Consider the following 16000-nt stretch of genomic DNA (forward strand, 5'->3'; position numbering starts at 1 on the left):
TGTGACTTGGTGAAAATCTATTTACATATTTATTTATTTATTTATTTGCTGCCTGGTCAGTAAGTTTATTGTATTTATCTGAAAAATCCTCATAGAAAATTACTTGACTTAGCTCTCAGCAGCCCACTCCTGGGCTCTGAGGAAGCCTGCCTTGTTTTGAGGTCCCTGATTTTTCTTCTGGGCAAGAGACATTTTGGGATGGTTCCACCTCTTCTTTTTAGCCTATTTATTGGGCTTCTTCCCATAAACTGGGTTCTTTTATATAGCAGCAAGAGCTTTCTTATACAACTCCTCCATCAGGTCTGGGGTTATGTTGTTCTTTATGTATTGAGAGAACTGTTTCTTATAAGCAGCTTTGTCATCTTTCATTAGGTAACACATGTAATCTGCAGCATTCTAACCAGTGATATTCTTCTGATGTATGTCAGCATTAAATTCCTTGCTTTCAGAATCATAACCAGGGAATCATTTGGTACTGTGAGGGATAGACAAGCCTCACATGAATACTCATCATGCATATATTTGTTCACATGATGGTGTCCTAAAATTTCTGTAGGCTATCTTTACTCTTTTTCTTTTTCTTTTCCATTTTGTTCCTCTGGGCAATTTCAAATGACTTGTCTTTGAGCTCACTGATTCTTTCTTCTGTTTGATCAAATCTGTGGTTGAAGCTCTCTATAAAATTTTTCAGATCGGTCATTGGATTCTACAGCTCCAGAATTGTCTTTGATCCTTTTTCATGGTTTGTACCCTTCGTTGAACCTCTCATTTAGTTTGTATATTGTTCTCCTGATTTTTGTTTCTGAATTCTCTTATAGCTCATGGGGCTTCTTTAAGACTGTTATTTTGAATTCTTTGTCAGGAAGTCTATAAATCTCCATTCTTTAGAGTCAGTTACTGGTGATTTTGTTTCTTTGGTGGTGTCATGTTTACCCAATTGTTCATGATATTTGTGGCTACGCAGTGGTGTTTGCACATTTGAGAATGTAGGCACTTATTCCAGTCTTTAGAAACTGATGTCATCAGGAAAAGACCTTCACAAGTCAGCTCATCCAGAGATTCTAGGCAAGCCATCTGACACGATTTGTAGGTGAGCTTGCTGCTAGAGGCTTAGGCAGGCTGGTCTGATGCCTGAGTGAGCAGATGGGCAGGTCTGGTGCCTGAATCCATGGCGACGAGCCTGGAACTTAGATCCACCAGGGCAGTCCTAGAGTTTGGGTCTGCTTGGGGGTGGGCCTGGAGCCTGGGTCATTGGCCTGAAGCCTGGGTCCATAAGGGTGGGCCTAACACCTGTATCCACAGGAGCCAATTTGAAGCTTAGGTCCACAGGAGCTGATGTGATGCTGGGGCAGGCTTTGAACCTGAGTCTGCCAGGGCTGACCAGGAGCTGGGATGGACCTGAACCCTGAGCCCGTGGGGATAAGTCTGAAGCCCGAATCTGTGAGTGCCAACCTGATCCTGGGACACAGTGGGCTTGAGTCAATAGGGGCCAGCCTGGACCTGAGGAGGTCCTGGAAGCCAGGCCTGTGGGCCCTGACCTGGAGTATTGGTCTGTGGGGGCTGACCTGGGTGCTGGGGATGTAAACCTTGGGCCACTAGGGTCAGCCTGACAGTGGGGCAGACCTGAAGTTTGAGGCAGGTCTGGAGCCTGAGTCTTTGGGGGCTGGCCCAGCACTGGGGTAAACCTGAAGGCTGAGTCTATGAGAGCTGGTCCACAGCCTGGGGCTGCTGGGGCTGGCCTGGCATAAAAGTAGGCCTAGAGGCTTGGTCTGTGGTGCTGGCCTGTAATCTAGAGCCAAGGAAACCTGTTTCATGCTTGGTTTGATGGGTGAGCCCAGTATTGGGATCTGAGCCAAAGTCATGTGCTTGCTTCACTCTCCTTCCCCAAGTAGAGAGCATCTCTCTGTGCTGCCTGAAGTTGGAGATGGAGTTGATGCAGGTAATGTGAAACTATCCTTCCTGCCCTCTCAAGTGTGTCTTTTAAAAATCTCTGTGCTGCACCCAGGTGCTGCAATCTCTCACCTGCTTTCCTTCGCTCTGTGAAGGTATCATGCATGTATAGCTATTCAAACTAGACGAGTTTCTAAAGACTGTTTCTGTGAGAGGATGAGCACCAGAAAGTCCTATTCCACCATCTTGCTGATGTCACTCCTGTTGCAAGTATTTAATGAAGTAATGTATATAACTGTGTTTGGCTCAAAGTAAGCAATCAATACCTGTTAGCTGTTATTCAATTATGATGATGAAGTAACAGGGAGGGGAGATTAGGTCAGGAATTGTCATGGAAGGGAGAATGCATATAATGCAGAACCAAACAGAGAGAGTGAAGGTAGACCAGAGAGTCTCTTAAGGCTTAGGGCTAGGGTAAGAAACTTGTACTTTATGGAGTTGGTGATAGGAAGCCGCTGAGGACTTATGCATGGGATTGAGGAGTTGAGCTGTGTTGACTAAGATTAATCAGCAGCCATATTAAAGATGCTTTAGAGTAATGAGGGACTAAAAGCATGAAGACTATTTATAAAATTATCATAAGACTTCTTCCTTTGCCCATTGGCTGATGAAAAAAAATAAAGAAAAAATTATCATAAGACCTCAGATGAGAGGCAATGAAGGTCTGAATTGGTGTAGGGTTAGTAAGAAGGGAGCGGAAATCTTAAACATGTGGGAAGTTGTTACAGTGAAATAAGGGGAGCTATCAAAGATACCTAAGTTTGCAATTATGATTACTAGAATGAGAATTCATAAATATTAACAATATAGTAGCACATATTAAGAAGACTAGAGGAGAAGTGGGTCAAGAAAGGAGTTACAGGAGTCAGGAAATAGAGCAAAATGGTGGTTTCAGAGACTGTCAATTGTCCCAATATTCATTCCCTTCTATGTTGTATAGTTGGCCACCCAGCTAGAGACTTTATTTTTCAGGTTCCCTTGTAACTGGGTATTGCTATGTGATTAAGTTTTCATCAATGAGATGTGAACAGAGTGATGTGTACCACTTCTAGGTTGTTTCCTTAAAAAAAAAAGGAGGGGGGAGGCTACTTGTTTTTCATTCTTCTTTCCAGTTCCTGAAGGTCTGTACAGGAAAGTGGCATGCAGGATTCAGATTCCACCACGTAGGCAAAGGCAACATCCAAAGCAGTGGTATTGGGATAGCATGGACCCTAGCAGAGCTATTCCCACTCCCATAGCCCTCAGACCTCTACCAGCTCAGATTTTCACACAAGAGAGAAATAAACCTTGTGTATTGTTTAGACCATGTTATTTCGGCTTACGTTAAAGCAGCTGAAACAGTACGCTAACTAATAGAGAGATGATGCGTTTATGGCATAGCAGAATGTGGAGGTGGCCAGGAGAGAGTTTGGATAGAGGCACTATAGCCATAGAGATAGGCTGAGGTGGAGATGTCCATCTAAGAGTCATCTGGATGATGATGATGATTTAAACCATCTAATGAATGAGATTGCTAAGGGAAACACTGGTGAGAAAGGAGAAGGATTGCTAAGGGAAACATTGGTGCGAGAGGACCACAGAGAACCCGGACAGTGCATATGGTAGGTGGAGGGAGGAAGAAAAGGAACAGAGATCGAGATGGAAATAGAGATAGATATGGATAGGCAGTAAGTTACAAAGGAAGACAAGAAAGCAGAGGAGACTAATGAATGGCAGGGGCAGTAGGGGGAGTTTTTTTCCATGAGAAAGATTGGCCAACAATGTCAAATTCTGCAGAGAGATCACAGAGGATCAGAACTGAGAAAAGGTCACAGAGTCTGGGGAATTTGAGTTTACTTATGGCAGGAGGTGATCTAGAACAAGTCAAATTATGTTCAAAATAATCTGCTTTAAAAGACAGGACATTTTATAGTAAAATTTACAGATCAATCTAAAATTAATTTTTTAAAAGTAGAGGGCAAATAATACATGTGTCTATCTTCCCCTCATGCAGTAGAGCTCAATCCTGCCTTCCTTTCTACTCCCCACCCAATATAAGTTGGAGTTAGTGACTGGCTTCCACAGGAAAGAACACAGAAAGGGCAAAAAAACAGTGACTTTACAGTTTAGAAACTTGACAAACACTATCTACTTCAACCAAGTGATGAAGGTCAACAGCAGCAGTGATGAGTCACATGGATATAATGCACCCCCTGATATGATGTGATGAGAAGGGCAATTCAGCCCGGTGGTAGGCTTTCTCCAAGCCCATAACCCCAGTTTAAACAGGAGAAAAACATCAGACATACTCAAATTGAAGGACATTCCACAACATAACTGACCAGTATCCTTCAAAACTGCCAAGGTCATGAAAAACAAGGAAAGACAGAGAACCTGTCACAGACCAGCGACTAAGGAGACATGATGACTAGGTGCCACGGGGCACCCTAGATGGGATCCTTAAACAGAAAAAAAAATGATCAATAATGGAAAAACTGATGCAATTCAAATAAAATCTGGAGTTGACAGTATTGTGCCAATGTTAATTTTTAGTTTTGACAAATATTTCATGGGTATGTAAGATGTTAACAAAGAGCAAACTGGATGAAAGATATACTCTCTCTACTTACTATCTTTGTAACTTTTATGGAAATCTAAAATGATTGCAAGACGGAAAGTGTATTTTTTAAAAAGTATAAGGCAAGGGCAGAGCTTTGTGATAGTGACTTCTAGGAATAAGCAAGGTGGAAACAGAAAATATCTGGTCTCCCAGTTCCCCACCCTTCCCCTCCTCCTTCTCCCTAAGAAAAGTTTTTCCATTAGTCCATTATTACGGTACAATGGAATGTTCAATTTCACACTGTGGGTGACATTCCATGCCAACTAGAATAGTTAATGCAACTTTACATTTATGACTCTGCTTGGGTGTGAATTATTGTGTTTATGAAAATCTCCATATTAATGTCTGATTGTAAATCATTCTGCCGGCTCATTTTATTAATAGCTCAATTCCCACTACTCACTGCTGCAAGCCATTCAAATTACCACAACTGTACAAGAAAGGGGCTGCTTCGCATTTGTTTACCATCTACATCCAACCATCCTGGGCTTTGCTCTGAAGCCCCATCCTCTGAACTGCTCAAGCCAGTTGTTTTTGACTGGGTTTCTTTGTTGGTGAGTTTGAGCAGCTTCTCTGAGAAGTAGCATTTCTTACTCTATGTCCCTACATTTTCTGCTCTTTAGAAATACTCACTGGAAAGTGGCTTTGGCATGGATTCTGAAGTCAGACAGACTTGGGTTCAAATCAATGATCTTAGTAAGTCATTTAATCTCTCTGAGCCCCAGTTTTCTCATCTACAGTGGGAATCATAACACATATGTTGTAGAGCAGTATGAAAGTTAAATATGATGATGTATGTAACGTTGTTAGTACAGTTCCTGGCACATAGAAAGTGCTCAAGGGTCCTTTTGTTATGGTAATTATACCAACAATAATGCTAACAATATTAACAGCGGATATAGTAGAAAGGATTTGAGGCTGGCAGCTGGAAGGCCTGCGTTCTGGTTCCAGTTTGTCTACATACTAGAAAGATGATCTTTGGAAAGTCACTTCAAATCTCTGGTCTTCTCTTAGTTGTCTCATCTGTAAATGGGGAAGCAGCCTTTCTTAGAGCCTTCCAGGGCTCCAGAACGGGTAGTCCCACCTGAGAGGTGTGTCCACCTTTATTCCTGCTTCCACCCCTTCCCCCAACCCCAACCCCACTGCCAGTTCTTTTTCCTTGGGTCAGACAGTGCCTCATTGGAGGTAACAGAGTCTTCCGGAAGGGGCCAGCCCGGGCTTTCTCGTGCTTCCTCATAGAGCAGCTCAAATCAGACCCCATACCCCAGCCCCCTTACTGGCAGAAGGGGAAATATGAAATATCAGCAGGCAAGGAGGTTTTTTATGCTTCTGTAAATCATTAAAGTGGCCAATATTTTCCTTTGCTGCACTTCTCTCACCTCACAATATTTTTTTTCCTGTAGTGAAATCCATTCCCCCAGCCTGGAAATGTGGGCACTTTATAGAAAATCTTTAGCTTGTACCAGCACAAATGGATGGGTCTTATTTCCTGTCTGCAGTTCATGGTGTTGCAAAGGCATTGCCAAAAACTATTGACTGAGACATAAAAGCAAAAAATGGATGGAAATGAATGTGGGCACGTTCACATGTACATTTACAAACATGATCAAGTCCATACTTAAAGAAAAAGATTCCACAAAGTGACCTCCTAATTCATAGCCCATGCTCAGGACCTCTTCTTCATGGGAGAAAGAAAAGGGGGGTATTACCAGGCAATGTGATTTGATAAGCCAGGGAAGGCCTTAGACCCCTAATATTTCCCCCTGATCCTTGTGCTCTGATGTTGGATATGGCATTACTAGAGATCTATCCACTGTGTAATTTTAAACATACGAAGAGAAAAACATGTTGAACTCTCTGGGATTCTCTTTTAATGTGATACTTCCTAATAACACTTGTACTTTATGGTTTTAAAAGGACTTGATATTTTGGTATATATAATGTCACAGATGATCTTCACAGCAAATTTGTGAGTGAACTCTCATTGTATAGATGATGAAACTGAGGTCCACAGGGATGGGGTGACTTATTAAACATCACATAAGTAGGGAGTAAGACAGCTGGGCTCAAGCACAGTCTCTTGAATCTGGTCCCAACACTCTTTCCACTCTATCACATTGCCTCCTGGGAGTATCCTGAAATAGAGAGATAATTAACCTCACGAGTGAGGCTTCTTTCTGATCAGAGGGCTCCTGGTCTGTGTGGGAAAAAAAAAAAAAAAAAGCAATGGAGCCCAAGCAGCAGGGAAGAGGGGGCATTGACAGAGAGGGGGATGCACAGCCCTTTGTAGGGGTACAAATGTCGCTCACTTCATTTACACCCACCCTGTCTGCAGAGTCCAACAGAATAGTCAGGAGTCCCTGAGTTTGGGCATTCCGCTACGTCAAATCCACCTGCACCATTTATTTACTCCCTGTGTGACCTATTTGTGCCCCATTTCTTTGTCTTTGGAAATGGAATGATTATATTAATCCCACTGGGTACTGTGAAGATCACTGAGGTATAATAGATGATGCAAAGAAGTCACTTCCTCCCACCCTTCCTCTCTCTCCCTCCCTCCCTCTCTCTCCCTCCCTCCCTCTTTCCTTCTTTCATTCCCTCCTTGCTTCCGTCCCTTCTTTCCCTCCTTTCTTTCCCCCTTCCCTTCCTCCTTCCTCTCTCCCTACTTCCTTCCTTCCCTCTTTCCTTGCTTCCTTCCTTCTTTCCCTACTTCTTTCCCTCCTTCCTTCTGTCTCTCCTTCCCTCCCTCCCTCCTTCTTTCCTTTCCTCCTTCCCTTTCTTCCCTCTTTTCCTTCTATCATGCCTTTCCTCTGTTCTCTTTGCACTATTTGGTAGCTTGGAACCCAAATAACCTGAATCACCTCATTTGAGGAGCCGAAATTGTCCGATGTCCCTCCCCTCCCTGGGCAGCATGCACCAGTCTTGTCCTCTGGGAGGTGTAGTCCATGGGGCCACAGCTCTCACAGGCAGAAGCCTGTAGGCCAGGCCCATGTATGGGCATTCAGCACTGGCTACACGAATTCAAATTAAGGGACTTTCTGGACATCCTCTCATCTGCGACAGACCAAACAACCTCCCGGTGCCTCGCCTGCTGTGGGTGAGGCCTCCTTCCCGGGCTCAGGCCTGCAGGCTCTGCCCAAGCACTGCCCCCTTGCTTCCTCCATGGTAAGTAAACTCCCCAGAAGAGGAATCTTAGTGCCTGGTGCTAAAGAACCCCCAAAACAGAGGCGGGCTTGGAGCCCGTGCTTCGAGGGTCGACACAGTTCCTTCGGTGGCGGGGCCGGGCAGCTCAGGCCTGGCACCATGATACCTTGCTCAGTGCTGGGTGCCGCCTTGGCCCTTCCCCTGGCCCCGAGCTTAGATTTTCCCCACCTTCTTCCTGACTTCCCACTTCCATCCCACTCTCAGCGCCACCTCCACCCCATCACATCCCCCTTCCCTGGACGGCACAGATTCTCCAGAGGTGTGGGGACAGTGGCTGTTTTATTTTTGTTCCTCCTTAGATGTTCTGTTTGTTGAGCGAATTATTTTCTTCCTGGCTCCGCGCTGGCGGCTGACACGGCTCACCCGCGCTAATTAGCTAAGCCAGCTGGTGCGTTGGTAAGGTTTTTCTGTGCTCCTCGGTGTGTGTTTCTTTTTTTAAACATGATCAATACCCTGTCCGGCTGGGCTCCCTCACACACTCCCTATTGTTCTCCTGTTTGCATTGTGCCTGAGTCCTGGTCAAGGACTCGGGGAGCCTCGGAAGACACGCTTTTCCCGCGGCTGGCGTTCAGCCTGGAGCCGGGGAGACACCGCGCAGCAGATGTGGCTCGACCCCCTGCTCCGCGCCTGCAGCTTGCAGTGATTTTCCGTAGCTGTGGACAGTGCCTCAGGAAGCCCACATGGATGCCAGACAGTCGGGTAAAGATGAGAAATTGCTGTGTGGCTCCGGGGCAGATTGCCTTGCCTCTCTGAGCCTCTGCTTCTTTCTTTGTAAAAGAAGTCGGTTCCCAGTTCCAGTGTGAGTCTCCTACATACTATGATTCTCAAAGGTTTCAAGGGGCATCCGGAGATGGGGGCCCTCCCCGTGAGTAGGGGTACAAGGTCACAAACAGGATCTTGTTCACTCCTGCTGCAGTCCTGGAGTTAAACAATATAGACCTTTGCCAAGTGAGCTCCGGAAGAGGCCACAACCAGACAGGGGTGGGCTGAAGGCCCGACCCCCCTCCTCCAGCTGGTGCTGTCCTCCCCACAGTTCCCTGGAGTCTGCCTGCTTATTTTGTGCAAGAGACACAAGAAGATTCTCTGAAGCTCTCCCTTCCCCACTGTCGTTCAGCTGTAGTGACTGGGAGCCCACAATGTGCACTGCAGAGAAGATAGCTCCAACATGTTTTTAATATGTATGTATATATTTTGTATATATAGAGTTGACCATTGAACAATACGGAGGTTGGGGCACCAACTCCATATGCCATCAAAAATCCACATATAACTTTCAACTCTCACGGAACTTAACTACGAAAAGCCTATTCTTGATTGAATGCCTTCCCAATAACATAGTCAGTTAGCACATATTTTGTGTGTGTATTATATACTGTATTCTTACAATAAAGTAAGCTAAAGAAAGAATGCTATTAAGAAAATCATAATGAAGAGAAAATGTATTTACTATTCATTAAGTGGAAGTGGATCATCATAAAGGTCTTCATCTTCAATGTCTTCATGTTGAGTAGGCTGAGGAGGAGGAGGAAGAGGAGGCGTTTGTCTTGCTGTCTCAGGGTAGCTAAGACAGAAGAAAATCCATGTATAAGTGGGCCCACACAGCTCACAGCTCAAGCCCTTATTGTTCAAGGGTCAACTCTGTGTGTGTGTGTGTGTGTGTGTGTGTGTGTAAATATAAAGTTTTTTTGGTAAACAGATGCTAGTTCAAATATGATTTTATTCACAAATTATTCTGGGGTTTAGATTTTTCCTGCTGCCTTCTTTGGATTAATAGTGTCTTTTGAAAAATCTCTGACATACCAGGGGCTGGAGAGATTTTCTGGTTCCTCTCTAAGCTAATGAAAATTTCTTTTCTATTTTCAAAAATAAAAATGGTGATAATAACAACTCATCTTAATTGATAACTTAGTGTGTGCTGGACATCATGCCAAACATGTAACGTAAGCTATTTTAGTAATCCTTGTGATATATGTATGTCATCCTTATTTTGCAAAAGCTCAGAGAGGTTAAGGAACTTGTCTAAGACCACACAGGTAGCAAGGAGGGAAGCACAGAAGCAGGTCCTGGCCATTCTCTTCATAGCTTCAGAGAACCTTCTCTCCTGCACCTTCTCCTTGGTCCCTGGTTTTAATGTTTGGCAACACTGACTGCCAAGAAATCCATCGCATCTGGTAATGACATGGAAGAGTGGAGACAGGACACTGGCCTCAAGGCCAAGTCCATGTTTCCAGCCCTGACTCTATGACCTCCTGCCAAAACAAACAGAAAAAGAAAAAAAAAAACTTAATAAGCTTTCCAAACCTCTTTTATCCTCTTCACAAAATTACTATAAAAATGAAGAAGATAATATTCATGAAAATACTCTGAAAATTATAAAGCACTGTAGGAATATTTAGTATCATGTTTCATTTTGACACTGGCCAAGACAGAGACCAGAGTTACCTCTATGCATGGAATAAGTTCCTTCATCCCTTAGCAATGCCTGCATCTCCTCCATCAGCCCTGCCGCTGCAACGGAGGTGTGAGTGTTAAGCTTCCCCTGGCACTGATCTCTGCAGCAATCTCCAGCTCCTTTCCTCCCAAGGCTCCCTCTGGACTTAGAGGAGGCTGGAATGGCTGAGTCAGCTGCATTTCCTTCTGTCTCAGGGATCCCTTAAACCTGTTACTGAAATTGGCTCCGTGGTACCTGCAGGTTTGCTTGCCATCCAGCAAGTCCCCTGGGGTGGCCCCATTAATCACATTTGCTCTCTTTCCCCTCTCCGGCTGGCTCTGAGGACAGCAGGTAGGTGTGTGGAGCCTCTGTGTGTAGGTGTGCGTTTGAATTCGTTCGTCCCCTGGGAGCAGCTGGAGACTAAGTTTCCCTGCAATAAAAGTGAGTTAGTTGCTTCTTTCCTGATAACCATAATCCATTCCACTTCTTCCAAGGAAATGACAGGCCCCCAGGTGATGCATCCCCATGACTGGGAGAAATTGGCTATTTTAGTCCTCTTCGAACATGGAGCAAGTTCTTGGAGCTGTCCTGCGGCAGCCTGCCAGGTCTTTCTGCTATTAAGAACACCCTATTCTACTTTATTACCTGGTTTCTGGGCTCCCCACAATGATCTATATGAGTTTCAGAGCTCAGGAGACACCCTGCACTGCTCTGCCTGCAAGCTGGGCCATTCTTGGAGGTGGGATATACCAGAGCTTTTCAAACGTCTCCACCCAGCAAAGTTCCCTCTGGCAGAGGAGCCTGAGAGTGTCCTCCAGGGAGGCTGGGGGCAGCGCCTGAAGCAGCCCCACCACAGCACATCTCTTTGAAGTCTTATGTTTTATCTCAGGAATTCACGTGAATTCTGCATTCTATTCCATAATACATATGTTTGTTTTAATATAAAAATGTTTTAACCCCAAATCTTCAAATAAAATCAATGCCCCAGGAAGATATAACTTGTTTATTCTATACCTTTAAACTGCCTAGTTTGCATGCCCCCAGGGGTAAAAGTACTCTAGTTAGAGAAGCAGTTGCAATAAGGGCGACAACCAAAAAAGTGTAAGTCTTCACAACTTCCCCTCCCCAGTCTTCTGGAAAAGATCTAAGTCTATCTGCTTAGTTGTCATGTCTGCTGTTATGGACACTAGAAGAATGGGGAGAGATGAAGAACTGAGGAAGATGCAGAGGCAATACTAATCCACAATGTCTGGAAGCTTCAAAATGCTTGTTGAATGAATATTTTTCCTTCCTGCTTTAGCTCAGTCTCATCATCGAGAATCAAATCCTAATCAGGCAGTCTTTGTCTCAGTTCCTAACCCTACTCCAGCAGGTTATGAAGGTTAACAGCATGGACATCTTTATTATTTATCTGTATATTATTTGTACCAGCCTCGGAGAATGAAAGGTACCTTCCTTCTGAGATAGGTTGTTCTTAGCCAATATGACCCTGAGAAATTTGGGAGAAAACAAGTTTTGTTTTGTTTTGTTTTTTTTCATTCTAATTGTCTCAAGGGGAAGGCCAGTTAAGAAGAAAACTGATATTGGGATTGAGTACACCAAAGAAGACAAGTCCAGGGACTTTAGAAAACAAAAATGGGGAGAAATCGATTTGGCTGAGAGGAAGCCTTTTGGCTGATTCAGGGGATTTAATCTGGATTGGACAAGTAGATCTAGCTGATCACTGGAGAAAGTCCCCAGAGGCCAGACGACTCTACTTAAAACAATTCAGAGGCATCTCTGCCCGGAGGTGGGGGCTTGTCCAGGTGACACGCTGCAGCCTCCTCTGCTTCCCTCGCTCTGTCTCCACTACCCAGGATGGTCCCCAAAAGGTACAACTATAGGTGAGATAAACGATCGGGTGCAAAGGCACAACCTAATATAATATTTGCAGTATTTCTCAGACAGACAAGGGAAACATCCAGCTCTGTGATTTCGCTTGATACAACAAAGCCAAACCTTCATCACACAAACGTACAAGGAAGCCAAGAGTGAGAGAGCTGTAAACATCTCAGAGCAGCTCTGCAGACAGCCCCGTATGGAGACACATTTCAATGGGGGTGGCAGGGGTGGGGAGGAAAGATGAAGCTTGCCAAGTCACAGGCACTCTGATTTGCAGGGAGCGTAGCGTGGATATTTCAAATCATTTCCTTTTCGTTAGTACCTAATCCCCCAGCTGTTCTCCGAGCATTGGCTCAAATACTGGAAAACAGTCAGCCTCAAATGTAAAAGCCACAGGGCTCCTTTAAATTATGTTATCTTGCTACATTGATATGTCGTGTCAACCCAAACTTGTGGTGTACGGCTTCTGGGAGAAGGCAATTTTGTCTGATGATGAATTTAAAGGAAAATTAGCCATTTTTATCAATGTCACTTAAAATTAAAACAGTGTCAGTCTGGTCCTATGTGAGGATTTTGATGTACTGGAGGGAGGTTATTTCACAGCTACTGTCCCTGATCTCTCCTGCATCTCTCTGGGCTCTGGGGTCTGAAGAGACTAGGAGCTGATGGGGAAGTAGAGGCCTCCTGCTTCAGGGAAGTAGAGCCGGTGTCTAGCACCAGAGCCCCAGATGGAACTCTGTCCCATTCACATTAATTGAATCCAGTACTTTGAACTCTTACATATGCCTGTTCATATAAATTAACTCATTTAGCCACATGAAGCACACTGTATTGTCCCCATGTTTTTTTCTGATGTGGAAACTGAGGCTCAAATGGGTGAAGCAACTTGCCCAAAGATGCTGTGCTAAAATGCTACAAAACCAGGATTGGAATGAAGGTTTCCAGTGTCAAAGCTCGGGCTCTTTCTATTCCAACAGGAGTTCTCATTCTACATTCATGTATTCATTTACTCCTTTATTTACATGCTCAACAAACATGCATTGGGCATTTACTGTGTGCCAGGCACTAGGGACACAAGGATGACTTAGGCATGGTCCCTGCACTAAAAGTTTGCAGAATCTAGTGGAACTCACAGTCTAGTCTTGCAATATTTATTCAACAAATATTTAACATTTAGTAGAACAAACAGCTGGCCTGATTGAGCACAGTTCTTAAGCAGCTGTTTCATGTCCCATAGTTGTCCTCGCTATTGTTTTAGAAGTGACTGGGTGGCATCCCGTTCCCCTTACTCAACAGGCAGTGCTAACTATGGTCCATGCCCAGGAAGGCCTTGTCTCTGATTCATTAGGTCATGAGCCTTAGACATTGTATTTTTTAGAAGCTCTACAGATGGAGTCATTACCAGCTGAAAACCCAAGCTTTGGGGTTTCACAAACCCAAGCTTTGGGGAGGCACATTCCTTTGGGGATGTAAGTGTAATTTTGCTTTCCTGATTTTCATCTTTTATTTGGGGCCTGGAAAATTAATAAAGCAGACTTTCCCCCATGTTTCATTATTTCTTGGATTATTATATTAAGCAGACCCTCAGTCCTACACTAGACATTAGCGGGCTAATGTTGCACATTTGTCAGTGGTTGAGAATCACTCCTTTGAAACTACCATTATTTAATTGGCTGAATATTCATCATAGCTCCTTCCCTACCCCATTTTCCCTTCTGAAGACACCCTCTAAAGCAGTGATCCCCGACCTTTTAGGCATCGGGGGCTGGTTTGTCAGTCCGAGACAAACCAGTGGAAGACAATTTTTCCATGGATCCAGGTGGCAGGGGGTGGTTTTGGGGTGAAACTGTTCCACCTCAGATCATCAGGCATTAGTTAGGTTCTCATAAGGAGTGTGTAACCGAGATCCCTCACATGCACAGTTCACAATGGAATTTGTGCTCCTATGAGAATCTGACAGGAGGCAGAGCTCAGGCAGTAATGCTTGCTCACCACTCATCTCCTGCTGTGCGGCCTGGTTCCTAACAGGCCACAGACTAGGGACCCTGCTATAAAGGACTTCATCCTTCACCTCCCACTACTTTGGAAAATGTCACTGATGCTGCCTCCTAGCCTCCCCTAGCAGCCTTGTTCATTCGGTGGTGCCACACCTTTGCCACAACTCTGCACCTGTTCTCTGTCCCCTTGCCTCATTGTCGTGCCTCTCAGGCCACTCTCACCTGGTGAACACTCACCAGTACCATAGGCCCTCTTTATTCAGGCCTGATTCCTCAAACCCAAGGCCAAGCTTAGCTCAGGGGGAGGTCAGAAAACTTTCTGAGACCAGGATAATAATGAAAAGAAAAAGAAAAAAAGGATAATGGTGAAAATGTTCTCTTTTTTCACCCCATGCACACATATTTTGGTGCTTAGGATCATTTATCCCAGGCCTTCTGCATTCATCTCCCCCTTTCTCTTCCTCCTCTTTTTCCTTTTTAAATTGTACCCATCACTTAATCCAAAACAAAATCATCTGGAAATAAAAACAGAATCTAGGAAATATAAGTCCAATGACTTTGTTCATTGCTTTTATTTTGTAGCCAATACAAGTGAAGCCAGAAAGGGAAAGTGCTTTTCCCAAAGGCACACAGCTTCCCAGTGTCAGTAGGTAGAACTGGAGCCCAGAGTATCTGAGTTAGGACCTCGTGTTTGTGTCAAGCCCTATCCTTAACACACTCCTCCAGATGGCAGAGGCTGCCAGCTCCCTCTCACGCCACTCAGCCAAATACCAGGACAACTTCCGTGGTAGAACCAAGTAGCAGACAAGTTCCACGGTGGGTCAGGCCTGAAGTGCAGCCAGGCAGCCAGCAGAGTGTCAGCCAGCTGGCCAGGGGGTCATTAGTATTCAGGAAATATGACAAGCCTCTGCTCCCTGTCTACTGCCATGCAGCATGCGTCACATGACATGACAGGAGTGGCCCTGGTTTAAGAAGGGAATCAAAGGCAGGGCCATCTCCACAGCTGCAGGTTAATAGTGGACGAATTACACACTTGGAAAACAGTTTTCCCCTCGATGCATTATCTGGACCATTTCAAAGCCCTTTGTCTGGGCTAAGCTGGCTGTCAGTGATGTTTGCAGGCCAGGGACTTGCAGAAAAGATGTATTTTCTGACAGGGAGAAGGTCACCTAGGCAGAGGCCATTACAATGAGCTGCGGTCAGGTCGGAATTTCCCAGATCCCGGTCAATGTGGTCTCAGGGCATTACTCAAGCATTGGGATTAGAGCACTGGCCAAGAAAATGCTCTTCAAATTGGTCGACAAGTTACATGCCATGGGAAAGTCACTCTCTCGTTTACCCTCAGTTCCCCAATGCTTAAAGCTGGGCCCTGGGGTCGGAAGATTTCTGCAGGTCCAAATAGGGAGCTCAGCAGATGGGGGTGCTGCTGAAGGGTGGGCTGTGTGAGGGAAGCTGGGTGAAAGACAGAGACTGAACTTCAGCTCCAGTTTGGCCCTGAACTCACTGAATAACTGAATAGGTCACTGGGTGTCCTGGGTCTCAGTTTACTCATCTATAAAGTGGGACTAATAATACTTACTGATAGACACCTTTGGTACATTACACAAAACAGATATAAAAAGTCTGAAAACTTAAAAGTGATATTGTCTTCTGAATGTAATTTCAGGAAACAAAAGCCCTTCTTTATCACTCCTTTAGATGTGTATGGGTATGAACAAAATAAGTTATATTAATAGGGGTGTCCAATATTTTGGCTTCTCCAGGCCACATTGGAAGAAGAAGAATTATCTTGGGCCACACACAAAAAATACACTAATGAGCTGTATTAAAACTGATGAGCGAGGGGGAGGAGCCAAGATGACCGAATAGGAACAGCTCCGGTCTACAGCTCCCAGCGTGAGCCACGCAGAAGACGGGTTATTTCTGCATTTCCAACTG

General features: G+C 44.7%; 2 long non-coding RNA genes across 7 annotated transcripts in view; one reads left to right on the top strand and one right to left on the bottom strand.

Annotated features, from left to right (window-relative positions):
* The window catches only part of LOC104001332 (uncharacterized), a 334670-nt gene that overhangs the window by 291822 nt on the left and 26848 nt on the right, over positions 1–16000 (top strand). The window lies entirely within an intron of this gene.
* LOC134807385 (uncharacterized) overlaps positions 1–16000 on the bottom strand; it is a 220773-nt gene that overhangs the window by 69051 nt on the left and 135722 nt on the right. The gene's annotated exons all lie outside the window — the stretch shown is intronic.

This window comes from Pan troglodytes, chromosome 9 (genome assembly GCF_028858775.2).
Source record: "Pan troglodytes isolate AG18354 chromosome 9, NHGRI_mPanTro3-v2.0_pri, whole genome shotgun sequence".
NCBI lineage: Eukaryota > Metazoa > Chordata > Mammalia > Primates > Hominidae > Pan > Pan troglodytes.